This window comes from Plectropomus leopardus, chromosome 5 (assembly GCF_026936395.1).
Source record: "Plectropomus leopardus strain MGB_pleo_1.0 chromosome 5, ASM2693639v1, whole genome shotgun sequence".
NCBI classification, from domain to species: Eukaryota; Metazoa; Chordata; class Actinopteri; order Perciformes; family Serranidae; genus Plectropomus; species Plectropomus leopardus.
Genome location: NC_142180.1, coordinates 9,666,372 through 9,687,959, shown reverse-complemented (window position 1 = coordinate 9,687,959; position 21,588 = coordinate 9,666,372). Strand labels below are relative to the sequence as shown.

The 21,588-nt window shown below is 38.7% G+C and overlaps 1 protein-coding gene across 11 annotated transcripts in view; it reads right to left on the bottom strand.

The window, feature by feature from the left end:
- The window catches only part of LOC121941133 (uncharacterized), a 213,990-nt gene that overhangs the window by 21,772 nt on the left and 170,630 nt on the right, over positions 1-21,588 (bottom strand). The gene's annotated exons all lie outside the window — the stretch shown is intronic.

The following is a 21,588-nucleotide window of genomic DNA, read 5'->3' as shown; positions in this document are numbered from 1 at the left end:
ACGCGCGCGCGCACACACACACACACACAATCACTCCAAACTTGACTGAATAGGGTGCAGCACGACTCGGCTCTTCCTCCTGCAGCACAATGAAGACCTGTTTCGGTCCAGTGTGCCCAGTTACCCCAGTCCCACTGCCCAAAAAAAGCAACACAAACACACAGACACACAGACACACACACACACACACACACACACACACACACACTATCAGCCTCAGTCTGTCTCCTACAGTTTTGGACAGAAGGGCATTTAAAGAGCAGAGACAAACAGCAACAGTCGCTGATTGTTGTGTAACAGTTCGACGAGGAGATAGCAGCATTAAAACAGAAGTCTTACAGTTCTTTTACGTGGCCCCACCATCTAGCTGATATAGTACGATCTGACATTGCGCTGTTTCAAGGAAAGTTCTTAAGACAATTAATAAGAGTGCCAACTCTCCTGTTGCATTCACACAACAACACTTGCAATGCGACCAAGAAACCCAAAAGTCATTCAAGTTTCGAATTTTTTTTTTAATAAATCTACTCATGAGACAGACTCTTTTTTAATTAACGCCACTGACGTCTAGTACATAACAATTAAGATACTTACTGCAGGGTATTAAAACATTAAAATAACACCCTGACTCGACAGAACCTTGACCTTGGATGATTCTACAAAACCGCAGATGTTGCATTCAGATTGAAATTTTTGAGTGTTCAACAAGTACATTTCCATCTACTTGAGCATTTTCAATTTGCACATAAAGAAGTGAAGTTGGAAAAGCAGAAATTTGAAAGGAAGGTCAAACTGTCGCAAAAAAGTTTTTAGGCGTGCGAAACATTTGACACTTCAATAAAAGCTAAGGCATAATGGAATGACACTTTGCGAATAAATTATAACGTACATGAAGCATGCAAATCACATGACACTCAAGCTTCTGCTAAACTGAAGATACTAGAAATGGCAGCAGACCAGAACATGATCTGTGTGGACTAGAAAGTATCTCAAATTAATACATTTTCAGCACTCTAAGTAATCCATCATATCAGTTTGACCTGACTTCCTGTGTCGTTCAGATAAGCATTTCCATCCAACAACGTGAGCTATGTTATCTAAGCACGTTATCATATCTATATTAATGTCTGCCTCAGTGCAGTCACAGTATATTCATATGAACTCTACCGCGAATACAATAACAGTAATGTCATTCCCCATTTGCAAGACATGCGGCTGAGGCTGGTGCAGAGTGGCAGAGGGCCAGCCCAAAGCAAACAGAGGTGTGTTTCTGATTTGACTGCTCACTCACTGCTGTTACAGAGTTAATACAGAGACACAGTGCAGCGTCAGAGCAATGGTTGTCAGTATAAAGCCTGCGCAAACTGACCGAATGTCTTTTCAACTATAGAACCAAAATTTGTGCCAGTTTTACTTTTCTAAAACAGTGTGAACACTTGACATTTAACAGTGGCTTTTTGCTTTTTTCAGAGCGACTTAATGTTCATTTTACTTCCCAAAACATACCTCACTTTGCAGTCTGTTTAACTTTCCAAAACATATTTTGAGTGGGTTTTACTTTGCTTCTCTTTACTGGTGGTTTATGTGTTATTAATTCATTAATTTGTTAATTTACAACTGTACTTTATGGTTGATTTAACGCTCCTTAATGTACTTTAGTTAGTTGTGGTTACCTGAAAGTGCTTTATAGTTGATTTATTTTTCTAAATGTACTACACACTTAGTTCTCTAAAAAAACATAATAGTTGGTTTACTTTCTTAAATACACTTAAGTTTCAGTTCCCTCAATGTTCCCTATTGTTGGTTTATTGTCCTAAATGTACTTTAAAGTATTTTATAATTGGATTTGCTGTCCAAAATGTACCATACAGCTAGTTTAAGTTCCCTAAAAGTATGTTATAGTTGGTTTTACTTTGCTAAATATATAACCAATTCGCTTTAGTTACCAAAAAGTACGTTATAGTTGGTTTCACTCTCCTAAATATACTTATACTTACTAAATATACAATTAGTTTTAATTAGACAAAAGTACTTTATGGTTGGTTTATTTTCCTGAATATACGATACACATAAGACTTAGTTCCCGAAAAAAAATCAATAGTTGGCTTACTTTCTAAAATACACTTAAGGTTTAGTTCCCTCAATGTTCTCTATTGTTATAAAACCAACAATAAAGTACAAAAGTACATTGTTGGTTTTATTTTCCGAAATATAATTACCAGTTCCTTTCGGATAATGAAAAGTATTTGGTTTTACTTTTCTAAATGCCATTCACAGTTAGTTTGTTATTGTCAAAAGTACATCACAGTTGTTTTATATTCGTTAATGAAATATTATTTATAGAAACTCAGATTTATTCCAGTCTAAATGCACGTGAGGAAGGACTGTTGATCACATAGTTGTACTATGTAATTCTACCTCTCTTCCCATGCATATATATATATATATATATATATATATATATACACACACATTAGTGTGTATATGGATGAATGAACTGATACTTTTATGCTTTTGAGTGGGCATGTATGCATAGTTGAGCACATGCATATATCCACAGTATACGTGTGCTTGAGTTTACTCCACCTCTATGACTTAGAGGTATCTCCATATATATATGTCAGTATGTATATATGTATCAATGCATTCATGTGTTTACTGACCATTTGAACGCAGCTGCATTTGTTAATTTCTGTGTAGCTTACGTGTGAGCTTGTGTTAATATGGGTGTGTGCGTGTGTGTGTGTTAACGGCAGCGGGCCCCCAGGCAGGGCCCCCCACAGTGTCCAGGGGGATTGTGGGTAGTTGGGAGAGGGTTTGGATTCTGGCTTTGTTTGTCCCTGTGTGCTGACATCACTGTGCTGATGGCACCAAATCCCCCGTTCTACTGCACACAGCACTTTCTATACAAAACACCAACACACACACACACACACACACACACACACACACAAGCGCACACACGCATGCACGCACACACACACACATACACACAGTGCAAGTAATGCCAACTTGGCCAAAAAAAAGCTCTTTCTCTTTTAACACACATGCAGACATCCATGTATGCATATATTGACGCACTACGCTCACACACACCTAACACGGGGTACAGTGTGATCATCATATTTGTAGCTATATTTGGCTTCCTGCAGAAACTCCAATTGACAAATGTGCTCTTTTAAAAACACATTCAACATTGTCTCAGTTTTATAACGCCTTGTCTTATCAAAATCAACATCTAATCGCTCCATTAATCACTAAATTTTATAGCAATTTTGAGATTAATGGAGAAAATCCTCTTCCTGTCAGTATAGTTCTGATGTTGAATTCTGATAACAGAGTATATCCAGTGCTTCAAAATTACTGTCAACATGGTAACATCTACACGATTAACATAGAACGGTCTGACCTATTAAGTTGAATTATAGTTACATGTTTTTGTTTTGCAAGCATTTCACTGCATCTTTGGTATTACATGTCAGCCATTAAACTGGTTGTTGTCCCACACACACGTCTGTTTGCTCATAAGCTCAGCTATCTGACTCTGTCTTTACATAGTCTGGTTAAACATTAACTGGGAGCCTTTCTCTTCCCTCCAGTGCTGTCTTTGGTATGTATGGAGCTCAGAGAGGGTGGGAGGAGTTGGGTAATCGGGTTGATGACACTTCCTCTTAAGCCTAGAGGAAATGGGCCATTTTTTCTTTATTATTGAGTTGTTTATTGGCTCTGTGTGTTTATTATGGGCAGAGTATGAAGGTCTTGGCCGTCCTTTTCAACCATTTAACTGTTTCTATGCACATACTGCATATAAGGTCAAAATATTAATGAATTGTAGTCACAACATCGCAGTGATCTTTGTGTGGAAATTGCATTTTTTTGATACAAGGTCTCAGTGTCTTGCTTAAGGACACTTCAGCAGGGCAATTGCTTAGTGACTCAGTTTCACCTTGCATCCATTAGATGAACTGCGGTCTCTAAAGCCACTCAGCCTCCCTGATGCCTTGGTATAGTTTTGCAGTTTGTAGGGCACAGAGGGACTTAATATGGTCATACACACACAGAAACCCTAAAACACACACACACACACACACACGCAAAGAAACAGAGATACACACAAGAGGCATGGCAACATGCACACACATACACAAACACACAACCCACTGCTCCTACGGACCCAGGGAAGCGGTTGGGATGGACCCAGCACTCAGAGCCACTCAAAGCCAATCAAAGCTGATGATAGCTCAGACAGTTACACCATCCATCCACTGCCTCTCTCACTGTCTCGTACACACATGCACACAGAGGGGGAAAAAAGTCTTCCGGTGATCGCCATCATCGTTACCACATCACTCACACAAGGAAAAGAAAAAAGAAAAAAAAAGATGGAGAGAGCATCCAGACAAAAATGGATGGTGAAAAAAATGCACTGAGCTCTGCAGGTGAAGGTCTGTGTTTGAAGTAAGGATGAGGCTAAAGAAGAATGCAGCAATAAAAAAAAACAAACAAAAAAAAAAAACATATACCTATTGTAATTAGATGATGGCTTTCAGATTAAAAATATTATCTAGAAAATGTTGATTCATAATCAAAATATAAACATTGCATCAGAAATGCTTCTCTCTGCTCTTTTTTTCCAATGTTCAAGAGGATGCCAAGTTTAAAATCAACACAAACAAGCATGCCCTTTTCATGTTTTTTTTCTTATATTGGTGAAAATGTATGCCCAAATAGCTTTAAATCAGTTTTTAATCCATATATGATAGGAACTTCATTGTAACTAATTGCTGTAAAAATTTGGCCAAATTCTAAAAGTAATGTAGGCTACCCTTTCTCCAAACTACAATAAAACACAACAAATCTAGACACTTTTTGGAGCCAAACACAACAATAAACATTTACAGGAGGATGCTGTACATTTTATGGCATAATGTAGCATTTTTCATTTTGCCAAAGTTGACCTAACAGAGCTGTAGAGGCCACATGCAGCCATCATCAATCATCATTTTACCTACAGGTTGGCTACAGTATAACACTGAAAACCTCACATTCTACTGTAGAATATAGTATTCTACAATATAACAATCTAACAATATACTGTAGAAGTAAATTGTGGTAGCGACATTGTAAAACAATGGTGTGACGCTGGCAACATAGCTGCAATTTTACAGGAAAATTTGTCAGTGTTGTCATGGCTGATTAATTGTATTTTAATCTTTTCTTGGTGAAATTATAGTGTTGATTCTCACTATTTTGTAAGAACACATTAAGACTCACAAAAGGTACTATATTTATTTTGTTATACATGACAGCCCACACACTGTGATGGCTAACAAGGGTAAATACACTACAACAGCTAAAAACATTTCCATTACCAGAAATGTCCTGCAGGTTCTCCAGCCCTTTAGAGGCCGCTTTAAGCGGAACAGCTCGATTTTCGACCTGAGAGAGACCTGAGACGCAGAAAGTAGAGTAAACAGTTGACATAAAAAGTATGTTTTCTTTTTTACATTTGGCTAAAGTTTTAAAAATTTCATAGAAGATCAACAGATTTATGTGGCTAGCACTACCGCTCTCTTGTGGGTTGAAAATCAAGTTATTTCTCTTAGTGCTGCCCCTAGAGGCCTCGAGAACTTCTGCTGTGTTGACTGGATATGCAGCTTTTGCATTTGTTTTCGGGGTATATGTGTTTTTGACTTTGCATTGTTTCTGTATTTGTAGCATGTTTCCTAGTTGTATTTGTTTTGTATAGTATCAAGTCCAAAAACATCAACAAATATTTGGTTTCTCAATTACTTTTAGCACTGAACTGCTTTCTTCACTTTAGGTATTTCATCTGACACCATGCTGTAAATTACTCTGCAGCACAAAGAACAACAGGTTAAGTAAGCGATATTATACATGAGTGTAATTAATCAACTTGACTCTAATTACCATGCTCCTTAACTCGAAGAGCTGTTTTGTTTCTCTAAGTAATTTCACTTTGTGATTTTGAAGAAAAAATTGTATTTTTAAGGTCTAATGGAGAAGTCTGGTGATTCAAGGTCTGTGTTTACAAGTTAGAAAAGATTAGTTCATTATAAATCATAATGTGTATCAGATGACATGGTAGATTATGGTGCTTCATGTTTTTAAGAAGCTAGGTGTGTCTGAGTCAATGTTGAACTATGAGTTCAATCAAAAAGTAATCACAGTAATGTTTTTGATGGTGATATTTTCATGACAAACATCGAAAAGGATTGAAAGAAAAATAAAGTAATATCTGTGCAACTGGGTAGACTAGCGAAGATGCAAAATAGTCGACATACATGATGCTCATCTAAGAAGCATTTCACTGATGAAAAGACAGCCTTTCAATAAAACTAGGATATCTAGGATGTAGAAAGATGCAAATAATTTTAAAATTGGTGCTACATGACCAGAGAAGACTGAGAAAAAAAGGAGTTTTTGCTCAAGAGGTAGAAACCCACAACTACCAGAATGCAATGCACCGCACCAGACCAAAAAATGCTCCCATAATGGCCACTGGCCAGCAAGTTATGATCTCAAGTTAAGCTCAAACAACTTTCTGAAAACATCTGAAGTGAGAAATAGGCCACACAGTGACATAATTTTAGTTTATATTTGATCAGTACTGCTTAGTTTTACTGCTTAATACCCATTTTTTCTGCTTCCATTTTCACTGTGCAGGAAGCAGTATGGTGCCCACTTCCCGTTCGCAAACTCTCGCTATTACAGCTAAACATGGCACTAAAATGTGTTTCTAAAATAGCTTTAGGCGAGAAATAGGCAATGCATCCTCATTTATATTCCATCAGCAGTTGATCACATCTTGGTCTGATTTTGAGGGACAGAGAAAGGTGGGGATGGGTTTATGTCTTGATCTGCTTTTATTCTCTTTGTGTCTGCGGTGTTGGCACAGGCGGCAATACAAAAATGTGGAAGTACAGCGTGTAGTTTAAGCATCAGCTGAGAGTCACCAAAACTTGCGACATCTGGCAGAGATTTGCCGGAGGGGTAGGAGGGATATCTAGGCAGTTAGATGGAGAAAGGTTTATCACAGTTTATTCACACATACTGCCCACATTGTTTTAATACAGACCTAATTAAAATATGTATCCCTTCAAAAAATGTATAATCTTTTGTCAATAGCTATGTTATTGAAGAGTTATTCTGTAAGCATGATAGACTGTTTTGGTGCATCTGCTTCCTCTCAAAGTACTTTGTCCACTACCTCACTACATTTCCCAGAATGCCTCTCAAAACTTGCAAACAATCGGCTAAAATTGTTAGACGAAGTAGTAGGCCATACTGATAACATGTAGAGAGTATGTTTTTCAGAAAATTGTAAACGGATGGAAGTTTTCCACAGCAGATGTGAGAAAGTCATTCTGTTTCTGTGGTAGAAGGAGGCAGCTGCAGCAGTAAACTCAGTCTCACACACACACACACACACACACACACACACACACACAATATACGCAGTTGCCTGCATGCTCACTGATACTCAAACACATTTTCCCAACGGCTGAAGACTTTTTAATAAACTTTTAATGACCACTCCAAGAACACACCCCATCATCTGAGTGCCGCTCTCTCTCACACTCACACACACTCACACACGCACGCACGCACGCACACACACACACACACACACACACACACACACACACACACACACACACACACACACACACACACACACACACACAGAGGGTCCTGTCAGGGCTAACTAAGCGGAGTGGCGGGCAGGGCAGCGTTTGGATTGGCTGGACAGGGGTTGCCGGGGGTGACGGTGGATTTGGTGGACCACCTGCTGAGACTCAGCCGCCAACTGACTGAAAACATTTACATCAGAAACCACCCAGGATAGAGACAGAGAGGGACTGAGAGAAAAAAAGTTAAGGAAAGAAAGAAAGAAAGAAAGTTTTTTTTGCTAAATATTTTCATGGAAACAAGAATCATGGGCAGTAAACTGCTCTGACAACATCCCTTTCCTGTTCCTGTTGGCTGTTGAAATAGCATTGATGCAGCCATACTGGCTTTTAAACTCAACTAATTGAAGATATGGTGCCAGAAGAATAGAGACGTCATGTATGATCTACAGTCCACATCATCCACCCCACAGAACACACCAGAAATCTCTCCAAATTTTGACTGTTTCTGTAGCACAGAGGAAAGTTCTGGTGGCTTCACAGGGACACAGTGTGAGAGTGAGGGGACTCCACCTGCAGTGGCAGTGTGGTGGCAGTGGAGGACTTTGGTGTTTCATGGGGTAAAACTACTTCCCGGTGCCCAGAGTGTCCAAGGTGTCCATGTGAGTCTAAACACAGCCGGAGCTGTGCATGTGCATGGAGCGGGTTTGGCCAACATTCAAGGCACCAACAAAGTTTCACTGACAACAGCACAAAAACTTTGGTGACCGTTGGACGTTGGCTCGGCCAGAATTAATGTTTTTGTTTTTTGGAGTTGTCTGTGCAGCGCCGGGCCTGTACCAGCATGTGTGTCATATCATTTCTGAAAACATGACAACTCACTTTGGATGGTCTGAAGCGTTCACTCACAGCCAGGAAGGATAGGGGGGAAAAAGCTTGAACTTTTGTGTGTGTCCGTATTTATTTTGTTTACGAGCAAATTTCATGTGGTTGTAATGGAATTTTTCCATTTTAGACTGCACTATCTACTTTGTAGATTACCTTTTACATAAAAACATCATCAGGATACAATACCAAAGTGGTTGAAAAGTATAAATCAGTTTTATCTTAACCGGCAACAATATCAAATTTTGCTTATAAGTAGATACATGATTAAGAATAATCCAAAACTCTGAAATAATTCATTGATGCTAAAGTAAATTGTGTTAATAATACCTCTGTACTTTTGCTCAAGTAAATTTTGCCTTTATTTTAACTTTTACAGTGTGTTATTGGTACTTCTAAAAACTTCTTCAACCACTGCTTTTTAGGGAAATAAAACATACTGTTATTGACTAAGACAGTCCAAAAAAACATTGGTAAACATCAACAACTCTCTCCCAAATCTGGAATGCTAACATTCAAATGTCTAATAGGGTGTAAAGTCTGTGGCTACTTGATTGACAATGAATTGGGAAAATATGTTAAAGATGACACTGAAATCACCAAGGGGAATGTTCTTAGTATATGGGCATATTTTCTGTTTCAGAAATGAGAACACTAAATAAAACAAAGCTCAAAATGAAAACAAACATTATGTGAGTCCTAAAAATCAGTCTCCCATTCATTATCTATGAAGGAGCCCCAGACTTTATGACATTACAAGTTTGAGACTTACTTCTCTGGTCTCTGGCTTTGAAAGAGAGTAACTCATTCATAAATATCGACTGAACTTTCCTCTGCCATGGAAATAATATACTGGAATTCTTAATTTAGGTGATGTTCCCCTTTACATCCAGTTGAAAGTAAAGACAGATTCTTGAAAGTACCTTTTATAATTGGTAGCGTATTACATAGTGGTATTGATTTATTTAATTTTCTCCCATTTTCCTAAGACGGGCTGAATACTTTGAAACACGCATTAAGTGTAAATGTGAATATGAGCATAAAGCATCATCTTACCAAAGAAATGGAAATGAACATCAGGGTAACCGAAAAAAATCCAGTTACAACAAAGATTCATTCAGAGTCAGACATTCAAACACTCATAATCAGCTTAATTTCAGTCCCAGAGATTGAAAAAGTTCTGGTATCACAAGTGTTTTAGATGCAGAGCTCTGCAGTGGCCCCTGCCCCCAAAAACATCTATTCCCCCTCCTCATCCCCTCATGTATAAGGGCCAGGGCCCATATGGGGGCCTGGGCCCACTCTCTCTCTCTCAGGTCCTGTGTGTGTGTGTGTGTGTGTGTGTGTGTGTGTCTGTGCGCGTGTGTGTGTGACCCGCAAACTGACCTCCTCAAACTTCAAACTGAATACTTCTGGCAGTTACCACGACGACAGAGCTCTCCAAGCCTTATCCTACTTACTGAGACGAGACGAGGAGTGAAGAGGAGGAGGAGGAGGAGGAGAGCAGGAGCGAGAAAGTAAAGAAAGAGGAAAAAGGCCGAGAACGGTGTGGACAGAGAGAGAGAGAGAGACAGACACACACACCGGTAAAAAGAGAGGGGGGGCGGGGGGGCTGGCAGAAAGCGAGACTTGCTGCTGTTGCATCTCTGTGTTTTTCATGAGTAGACAGTTTACTGGGAGATTATTCACAGTCTGGTATTTAGCCTTATTAGGCCACTGCTCCCAATACAGACGTCCCCTCCCATCATCCACTGGCCACACTGAGGCTGTATTGTTTGTTTGTTTCTAGATTTTTTAAAAATGTATTTATTTTTTTTTACATTTTCCTTCTCTGCATATAAAACTTTTATCCAACACACAATGCGTCCTCTCTGTTATTGGCTTACAATAGAGCTGCAAAGTGGGAAGAGTTATTTGGGGCATCCAGAAGTAAAATTCCTGCTCATTTTCTGTGTAGACAATGTTAGGTGACTGGCAGCTGGAGCACTTCCAAAGCTTGATATGAACACAATCAAACTTATCCAGTATCATAACTACAAAAGATGAGCAACTGTTTTAGAAAGTATCTGTTTCTCTGATTAATAGTCAACCCTGACTGCATTAAAAATGAAAATAAGTCCACTACGACTCCAAAAAAGCATTTCAGTGAGAAAAGACCAATCCCAGAATGCAAAATTCTGCAAATATCAAGCTGAAACTTAATACTGCACTATTTAAATTATTTTACTCTTATATTCTAGATCAGTTTTGGACACCGAGACCTCCCAAATGATAGTGTTTTGCTAGTAATTGCTCCAGAACAACACATACAAAACATGTTTTCTGCTGTTTACTACAGGTGCTGTACCACTATGGTTAAGGTTTGATTTAGGCTCAAAAACAAAATGGTTATGGTTTCAGATGTATTGATGTTGACTTAAAATAGCTACTTGGTTAAGGTTCGGGAGAGATCGTGGTCATGGTTAACAGCATTCGCTGTCTAACAGCAGTCTGCGGCTTGGCAGCCGTCTCACCCTTGTGTCACAACATCCACCATTCCCACATCCTCCTGATAAGAAACTTATCTCATATACATGTAAACACAGCTATGCCGCTTTGGAAATGTTAATATGATAATAGAGCCTCTTGCCACTGCACAAAAAAATCCACCAACAGCCACTAACATGTAGCTTTTGTATGTAAGGCCCTAAGGTAGACTCAGGTATTAATCTGCTCCAGCTCTGATTGGCTCCTTCACAGTTGACATGCACTGATGCACCACCACAGAATAAGTAAGAAATATATATAATAAGAAGTAGCCATCATTACATTTCCACTGGCCTCCATGCTGCTTTCTATTGTTTACTGGCCTGTCCAGCCTGTCTGTGATGGCAAATGTGATATACCAGAAAAAAATGGAAAGGCATGCTCATCTGCTGCATAGCTGTGTACACTGCTTGAGTCTACTGGTAATGATAAAGGTGTTTATAGTCTCTTTTCATCAGGTTTTCCCATTTAAACTCTCCCCTCCCCTTATTTCTGTGGAAAAAGGTTATCTGAAACCTACAAATGCCAAATATCCATAGTTTGAAGAAACGTCAATGCCAACATTTTATTGTGGCGACTGGGCTGATTCATAACATTGTCACATTTTGTGCCTTTGCACAACCATCATAATTCCTGAGAGCCATACTAGGTCCTTTCCACTGCAATGGAAAAAATGTTGCTATTACCATTTACTAAAACAACTGATGCTGTCATTTTCCTTGTGACAATAGTCTCATTTTGGACTAATTTGGCCTCTGTAGTGCAGTTTTTCAATTCACACAGGACAGTTTCTGGCTTCCTGTCCATAGCAACCATCTCTAAAGCTAATAGGTATTGTTGTATTTTGAACTATTAGGCTGCAAACTAATGGGAAAAAAATATTTCTCAGAAACATAGTTGAAATATTTACAAGTGATGGCCACAGCATGAAGTTACTGTACTACCATCATACACTGGCGTTTCTATGTTGAGGAACAATGAGAATACCATTAAAATGAAAAACTTTGAAACGGGGAATTTACAGACATATTTTCATTAAAAACACTTGTCAAAAGATCCAGTCATGTTTGTTTTCTTTGAGTGCACATTGTCATTGATAGAGGAGACCCTTGTTAGATCATTTACAACTCGTGATGATTTCTTGTTTTCAGGCTACAATTCTTCACACACTGTAAACCACTTAGCATATGACATTTTATTGCTAAGAGCTTCCTTCAAGTGCCATAGAGACCTCCCTCCATGCTGTTAAATATCCTGCAGGCCCGTCAGAAAAACACGTCCAGAGGGCTTACTGAGATTCACACACAGCAAGAGGCCTATGAAGACTAAAGAGATGCAAAGAGTTAAAGACACAAGGTCTATCCTCGCTGTGTCTGTGTGTGTATTTATGCAATTGTAAATGTTTGACTGTGTGCGTGAGCCTTGAGAAGAGCAATTCAGCGAGATCTGATGGAAGGAGACTCAAAATCAATAGTGTCCATGTTTGTGTCCCTGGGCTATCTGTCAGTCATCGGCCCGGAGACTGAAGTGATTGATCCATCTCTGCTTTAATCTGTGCTCAACAGCCTCACCTGGCTCGTTCCCAAGGCCACACACTCGACGTGCACACAGCAAAGCTAAACTCTCAGTGCCGGGACAGTTGGCCGCAGTAAATGTCCCATCTCTCCCAGTACTGCCAGTGCTGTTGACCCGCCACAGGCGAAGAGACATAATACTAAAAGACAGCAATGTGTCCTGTCCTTTTCAGACCTGAAAAGTCTTTTCTTGTCCCATCCGTTTTTTCCTCTTTAAAACTGTTCTGTTGTTTGTGTCCAGTCCTGTCCTATAAACCAATTTTGTCCCGTCTTTTCCGATCCTAAAGTGTCCTGTTTTGTCTTACACAACAGCATCCAGTCCTTTTCTTTCCTATCTTGCCTTATATCTTATCATTTTTTTGTTTTTTCATACTCTACTCATGTGCTATTCTGCTTCTTCTTTGCACGTCACCGGTTTCTGTCCTGCCCTACTCTGTCTTGTTCTGTCCTTTCAACCCTGTCCTATTATAACCAGCGTCCACTGTCCTGTAATGTGCCAAATTGACCTATAACATAATGCTTGTTCTTTTCTTGCCATGTCCTGTTCTATCATAACCATCCCTTTCATGTCCTGTCCTCATCTCTATGTATATTCATGTTCCTATACGGTATATATTAGCGAAGGCAATGTATAAACACTAATCATATCAAAATCTAATTGCAACCGAAAAACTAGTTTTGCTTTCAAGATGAAGGATGTTTACAAAATCTTTTCTAAAAAAAACCTTTTAAAGGAAGTTGAGACCCTACAAGCTGCTAAAAAGCTCAAAATCAAACTTCTTCCTCATTAACCTTATTGTCTCCTCATTCCAAAGATTTGCTAGGAGTGCAGCTTTTAATATGTGGTGCTTCCCAAACTCTAACAGCATCTTCTTTGTAACGAAAATTTCTGAGTGGAATTTCTTGGATACAATTCTTTCAGTAAGTAGATATCATTAACACACCGGACTTGATTTTGCATATTTTCTCAGCTATTTCCAGCCCATTTTCTGTCCTCCAGCTACCTTTGGAGTTCTTTCACATTTTGATGGGTATTTACTGAACTGATAAGCATGTTGTTTTTATTTTGCACTGATAAGTTTTATTTTATTTTTTAAAAATATAAGCACTAAGTACTAATACCTCCTTTAAGTCTAATCTTTATCCTAATTTTTTTTTTATTCCTACTTGTGTTGTGGTCATTTAATCTGTATTTGGCACTTGTATCTAAGTTCTTTGTATTGATTGTCTTAACATCACATGTGAAAAGTGTAATCTCTTGTGTGAGCTGTGCGGTCACAGTGGGACAGAAATGATGCTCTGATCATAAACTGCAGGCTGCCCAGGCTAACAGTCCCTGAGCTGTCCCTCGGGGCTATGCTCACGTTTGAGCTCCGTCAGTCGGTAAATCGGTAAATGATCCTGGCTGTCATTTAATCAATATGAACAGGCAGCAGCTGTCACACATCATCGTCTCCCTCGGGGGTCATTGTCAAGACGCAACATAAAAAAACATGAGGGTGTGTGTGAATGTGGGAGTGTGTGTGTGCTTTATTTGATCCATTTTTTACAGGCCTTTATTGTGACAGCCAGACTAAACGAACACTGGTTTCACTCATAGTGTCATGCTCAAAGCACAGGCGACCATAAGATGTATATTAAAAGAAGCATTTTTAAAGCTGAAATGATTCATTGATTAATCAATTAGTCAATCAATGAAAAATTAGTTGCAAGTTCTTTTTTTGATACACAATCAATAATTAAGTTACTTATGAAGCAAACAAGCCAAAAAACTGATAGGGTTAGGGGGGGAAAAAAATCGACAAAACAGTATCATGATATTTCTGCATGCTGATATCGTATCGCTACATTGACGACAAGTATCAATTTTTTTAAATTAAATAACTTATTAATAAAACACACTGCTAGAATAATAAAATCAAATGCTTTTTAAGTCCTCGAGATACAATTTGCTGCAATGAAAATGACTGAATTGAGATGAACGCAGTGAAAACTTTATCTTACAAGTATAAGATATAATAGATGTTGATACAATTTTTAGTTGGGCAATAAATTATATATACATATATATATATATATATATGTCAGATGTTAGATTTATGGCCTTTTCTTATACAAGAAATTTAAAGACATTTTGTACTATTTTTAGAATTGTATAGACATTTGACATTTTATAGATGACTTAATTAAGCAGAAACATAACTGATATATGAATCAAAGAGTTCACGTTCCCATTGATTGGTTGGGACACACATTGGTTTTCCTTTGCTGCAGACACTTTTTGCAAGTTTTTAAACCTTTTGAACCAGAGAAAAATTGCTTTATGTCTATCTGCAAAACTGCAAAAAACAAAAAAAATTAAGAATAAAAAAAATTAAACCCTGCAAAAAAAGAGAAAGGTGACAAAAATGACTTGAAAATTAGCATTGGGAGGATTATTAGATATTATTCCAAAAAAAAACCAAAATCTATTCATTTTAGTGATTTCATTGCACTTTCTTAATGTCATTTTGTTGTCTCTTTTTTTTTTTTTTTTTTTTTACTTTTCAATTTTTACTTGTTTTCAGGTAATTTTCTTGTCACTTTGTTTTGGGTTTTTTTTTTTACCAATTTCTCACTAATTTTTGGGCCTTCTTGCCATGTTTTGGACAGAAATCAAGCCACTTTGCTCAGGTTTCAAAGAGTTAAAGAACAAATTAAAAGTGTTAGATAAATTGGAGCTCCTGTATGTTAAGCACAATTTTAAAACTTCAACAAAAACAGTGGAGTAAATAAAATATGGCTTTGAGTGGCAGCGCACAAGACATGCATATCTGATATGTGTATGTGATACATTGTTTTCTTGCAATAACTCGGACGGAAAACAGAGCCAATGATAGGAGGGGTCTCAGGATGTTCTAATACTGCAGGAGGTATCCCTCTCCTCTCCTCTCCTCTCCTCTCCTAACGTGAGACAGTGAAATCTCATCCAGCCACTCTGCCTGCCCTTATAGCCAGCAGGGAGGGACATGTCATTTCACTTGTGTGCATGTGTGTGTGTGTGTCCCTTACTGCCGCAACACACAATGACGAGAGCAGTGGGAGGAGGCAGTTGGGGGGGTGACAGGGCTCTGATCTCTCAGATAGGGAGATAGCCACCTGATTCAAATGGCTCGCTTGTTCCCTGCAGTCACTTGATCGGCGTGTGAACTGACTCCTCTCTTATTTACAATCAAATGCTGCTGCACTGACCTGCCCAACCCAGCCCCGGCCAGACCTGTCTCTATCTCTGTCTCACTCTTACTCTCTCTCTCTCTCTCACTCTGCCCTATATTTTCTATGTCTCTCTCCATCCCTCACACACACACACACACACACACACACACACACACACACACACACACACACACACGCGCACACACACACACACACACACACACACACACACACCCACGCACACATACAGGTGTACTCAGAAACACCGTGATGGAAACTTCCACAGATGAGGCCGGTTATGATCACGCAATCTTTTGAAATATGAGCTCAAGCAAAGGTCAAGCTGACTCTGTTCACATTCATAAATGTGTGTATCGCAACTCTTTATCGACATTTGATATCACATAGCATCAAACCCATTTAATCAAAGCTTTAAGACGTTAAAGCGTTAAAAGCTTTAACGTCATATTGTCAAGTATTAGGTACACAGGAAGCAATGCTTATGGCATCCAAGGCAGCTTGTTTTAAGTAAACTGAGGAAAAGGTGAATTGTTAGAGCAGAGTGACAAGAAAAATTATGCTTTAAAATAAAGGATTTCAGGGACTACCATATGCAGTCGTGAAGAACAACTAGTGTAAAGCCTTATATGGAGCAGAATATGACTAACAATCACAGCACTCTACGTGCAGAGTTGGTATGCTACTAGTAGAAATAGAAAAGGACATGTTTGGTGGTTTCCCTTTGGAGAGAAGACTTGGTTTCTTATATGATTTATAAGAGATTGTAGATTAAGTCCACATCATTGTTCATTTTATAATTTTTAAGGGCTGCATTAAAAAAAAATTAACAAAATTTCCTGAATTTCTGATGATTTTTTTAATAAATGCTTATGGAAAATGATGGCTGTGTTTCTGGAGGGCAACCTTTTTTGTGGCAGTTTTTATTAAGTTTTTTCTTATTTCAATTTCATGCAAAATGTTGATGCAGGCTGGGCAAAATAAAGATTTTACTGGCCATATCTTTCAATTTAAGATCCAAGGTGCTCGTTGATGTAAAACTTTTATATTCTTTATTTAAGCATTATGCTTTGCCTTTATTCAAGGTATTGTGCAGCGACTTTCTAATACAGGAAGCACCAGCCTGTGAGACTTCTTCTAATCTTATCTCATCTAATCCAATTTAATCTCATCTCATCTGTGTTTTAATGCTTAATTGCTCGGGATGACTGAGAAGATTTTTCCATGAATTACTCACTCTGCTACACAGAATAAAAGACAAGCAGGATCTAAAACGTTCATTGTTGACTTTAAAGGGGACATTTCACCCTAAAATCAAAGATACATATTTTCCTCTTTCCTGTAGTGCTTTTTAATAGTCTAAATTGTTTTGGTGTGAGCTGAAGATATCAGCTGTATAAACTCTGCTCTCTCGAATATAATGGAACGAGATGGCACTCAGGCTGTGGTGCACAAAGCGCCAAATAAATAAATGAATAAATTGAAAAACTCAACATTAATGTCTCTTTTCAGGAGTTAACATGTACCGTCACTCAGACGTGCTGAGTGCATCCACTGCTTGCTCATCTAACACCTCTGAGCTAACTAACGTTACAGCTCAGCCGACAAGGAGATGATTGAGTAGATGCACACTTCCTTCTGTGAGGTGATATGGTTGCCGGATGCAGTTTGCTAGAAAGAAAATAGTTCCTACATGAAATTTCTCTCTGCAATGTCTGTGGATTAACTGTTCCTTTAAGGGTGGAGGAAGAAGAGAACAATTTCAGAAAACAGCACATTTTCAGTCATTAAAACTTCATATGGTACCAAAAAAAAGGGAGTTCATTACTTGTGGAAAATGACAAATGCTCATTTAAAATTCTTCAAAATGAGCCTCAGTGTGACTCGGAGAGAAACAACTCGAGTCTACTGCATCTGTCTGTCTGCCTGCCTGTCTGTCTGTAACTGTCCTGTCTGATTATCTCTCCCAGTTGGCCCCGAGGGGACACCCACACTGAAAGAGGCCACTCTTCCATTCAACAACAGCTTCTGTCAGAGAGTCGGAGAGAGGGAGAGGGAGACCTCAGAGTCACCAGCTCCAGAATAGCCCGATAGTGACTGATGCAATCAATCGAAATCTACACTACAGTCAACATGATTGACTGGGAACAAGGTTTTACGCTTAATAAAAGAAAAACTGCTCTGCATAGGAGATGAATAATTGCAGGAAAGTGAAGACGGAGGAGTCCAAGCAGTGTTCTGCCAATTTCTTTCTTTCTTTTTTTTTTCTTAGCAAATATACCGCATTTCAGAGATGCAGCAGTTCATATGCTGTATTTAAGACACTATTGGTGATAATAGTGTCTTAAATACAGCATATGAACTGCTCACCACATGTATAGCAGAACTGCCTGGCTCATATCAGCCACAGCAGTCTAAACCAGTCAAAACAAACTGATGCACATACATTTAGTGTCTTAATGAGCTTTACGATGCCAGATACTGTATAATCTGTACGATGACAAGATGTATGATTACATTACAGCGCCAATTGTGACATTATTATGACTTTATTATCATCTTAAAGATTAACGGTGCCAGTAAATCGATCATGTAACAGCTTTTATGAGCCGTGATGTTAAATAGTTAATAATTAAGTGGGATTTCCTTCTTGACAGCAACCCTCAGTGGGCAGTGGAGGGGATATCAGTGTTTCACAGCTCAGTTTATGTAGGGAAAATGTTTTTTATTGGTATTTTTCTGTATTATAGTTTACTCATACTTATGAACAAACATATATTAGGGGGGATTTAATTCAAGGCTTGCAAAGTTGTATTTACACTATTTTCATAAAGAATACATCATGTACACCTGTGATTCATTCATCCAACACACTGAATATAATCTAAGTAAACCAGCAGAGGTCCGCGAGTCAGATGAATAATTCACCACTGAAACAGATATGACATTTCCACACTGAGGAATGTAATCTGGGGTGATGCTCTGTGTGTCAACATGATTTGCTGTAACAGCCCAGTATCGAAGCACTGTAGGGTCTAAATTCATCAGCATGTCACACAAAAACATTTGGCAAATGACATTTAGAGGATGCTTTTATCTGATTCCTGAAGAGAGGAGGAAAGAAGTGCAGACTGAGGGGAAAACACAAGTGGGGAGTGTTGTCTGAAGGATGAGCTTGGCCTAGATAGCCAGTGTGTGTGTGTGTGTGTGTGTGTGTGTGTGTGTGTGAAGCCAAGAGTGCTGTCATGTTGATGTCACCAACAAAGCCTTTAAACAACTCCAGTATCTCTGTGACACTTTGTAATGTAAGCCTAGCCTTAAAAACACATTAACACCACATGCTGTGGGTTAACACACACATTACCAGCGTTGAATAATGACACATGGAAATGTAATCTCCTATAAAACACTTTCAATACCAAACCAATTAGAGATGGCTTGATTGTTAATTTAACATATTTAGCAGTGTCCTTAAAGTCTGTAGAGTAAAAACAAACACGGCATCAGCAGTGATGGTCTAAAGGCTTGGTCTGACTGGGACTTCTCCTTAACAGCTCACAAAACATACTTAACATTAAAAATCACCTCAAAACTTAATGATTTTTAAATCTCCTTTTACAAAGATTGCTCATAAACATGTTTTTTTAACTTATTGACATGTTTCAGGAGTCTAAAATGTTTCTTCTTTATAGTTATTTTTCTATTTTGTCAACTTAATCAAAACCTAAAGAGCTTGGGTTGTTGCATGAAGTAAGGTTACTGCTTCAATCCTTTTTTCTACTTTTATTATTATTATTAACATTACCATTCCTCTCCTCACTACTGCTATCCTTAATTAAACAAATCCAGATTTAGCTAATTCCATTTATAGAAGTGTCATCTGATAATGAGAGTTACAGTATATGAAAATCCATACTGTTCTTATAAATTCCTTATTAAAACACCCAGTGTTTCAGGACAGATTAGATAAATACACATGGTCTTATTGTAAAAACACACTCACTAACATATGCACAAACACGCATTCATTTGCTGCAGCATCCATTCAGAAGGCTCGCGCATGTCCCCGAGGGCTAAAAAGGCACGCGGGCTATGGAACCCCCCTTTTTTTTCTACAGCTCCACACCATTTCTAAAGCTTTTATTGTGAAAAGCAACAGCACAGGCGAGAAAACTGCGGCGACTGTACACCCTGCTATTTGTGCAATATAGTACCGCTGGAATAATGAAGGTTTTTTAAATTTAGATTTGAAAGTAAACTATTTTTGAGAGTTGCGTTTTACTTAAAATTTGCGTATTTAATCTCTCTCAGACCCTTCAACATATGTCTACACCTTTTCAGCCACTTTTCTCTCAACCATTTTTGGATGTGTGATATTCTAAAATAGGACACCCCCCCCCCCCGTTTAATGTGCGAGAGTGGAGTTGTTGGTCAACAGTTGGGTCGGGGGGCCAGGCAGAGGGAGGGGAGGCCCGGGAACAATGGACGGTGCTGTTGTGTGCTGGAGTCGGTGGAGAGAGAGAGAGGGAGAGAGTCAGGCTGATGACAGAGTGAAAGAGGTTAGTGTCTATGCTGGGAAATGAGACCAGAGGAGGGGGGTTCCTGTGTCTGTTGGCTTGTTAATGATGATTCAGTCCCATCAGCTCAACAGCCTTCTCTAGGAATCTCTGAACGCCCATAAAACAAGCTCAGCGGTGCCATCACAAGAAGAATACTTGTAAAAATGTAATTCTAAAAAAGCTTTTTGCAGCCGTGATGCATGTGGAGGTAAATAAATAAGCGAAGACATGAGAATAAATTGATAAAAAATCGGAATTCTGAGTATTTTTTTTTCTTATAAAATCGATCAGTTAGCTACTTTATTTTCCAATAATCAAAAATAAAATGGTCATTATTATATCCTTTAAAGAAAAACAAATTCAGTCTCAAATATTATATAAAGTTCACAACGAGGGAACAAAAACACCAATTGTCTCGTTTTTTCCTCCACATTTCAGATGACAAAGGGTTAAGTGCAGACGATATTTCGTTGGCAGTTTAATATGTAACGAAAATAGATTTCTCTCGCCCTGATTCAACAAGTGCGAATACCGGATATCAAATCTGTGCATGCACGGGCCGGACGATCAACACAGCTGCAGCACCTCAGCCAACTGGATCCCAATCTGCGCAACGCGAGCGCTGCGCTTCAGCCACTCACCGCAGTGTTTGAGTGTGTGAATCCAGCAACGATTTTGTGTCTCCACAAGGCATCCCACCCTTCTCCTCTCCTCTCCCCTCCCCTCTCTACCCCTCCCGGCTCTGCCAGGCTCCTCGAGCCGGCCATGGGTGGCAGTCAGCCTGGAAACCCGCTGATATTGTTCCAGACGAGCGATGTGCTGCCTGGAAGCAGAGAAATTGTTGTTCTGCTTCAGAGTCTAAAGACAACAACACGGAAATGGTCTGATATTTTAGCTATGGCCTGGCTCTTCCTAACAAATAATTTAGACTTCTGGTATGACAACCACTACCATAATATCTGGGTTTTTTTTTTAAATGTATTTTCATTTTTTTCTTAGAAATTATTTCCATGCACATTTTCATTGATTTTCCTGAAAAATTCATAAATGAGTTGGATTTGGTTCTTTTTTTGCTTACTGAGTGCGCAAACTATACACTGTAAAATATGACTAGTTTATTTTACTTCAAATAATCTAGAAAGGGGAAAGCACATATAACCATTAATCTTAATTTATGTT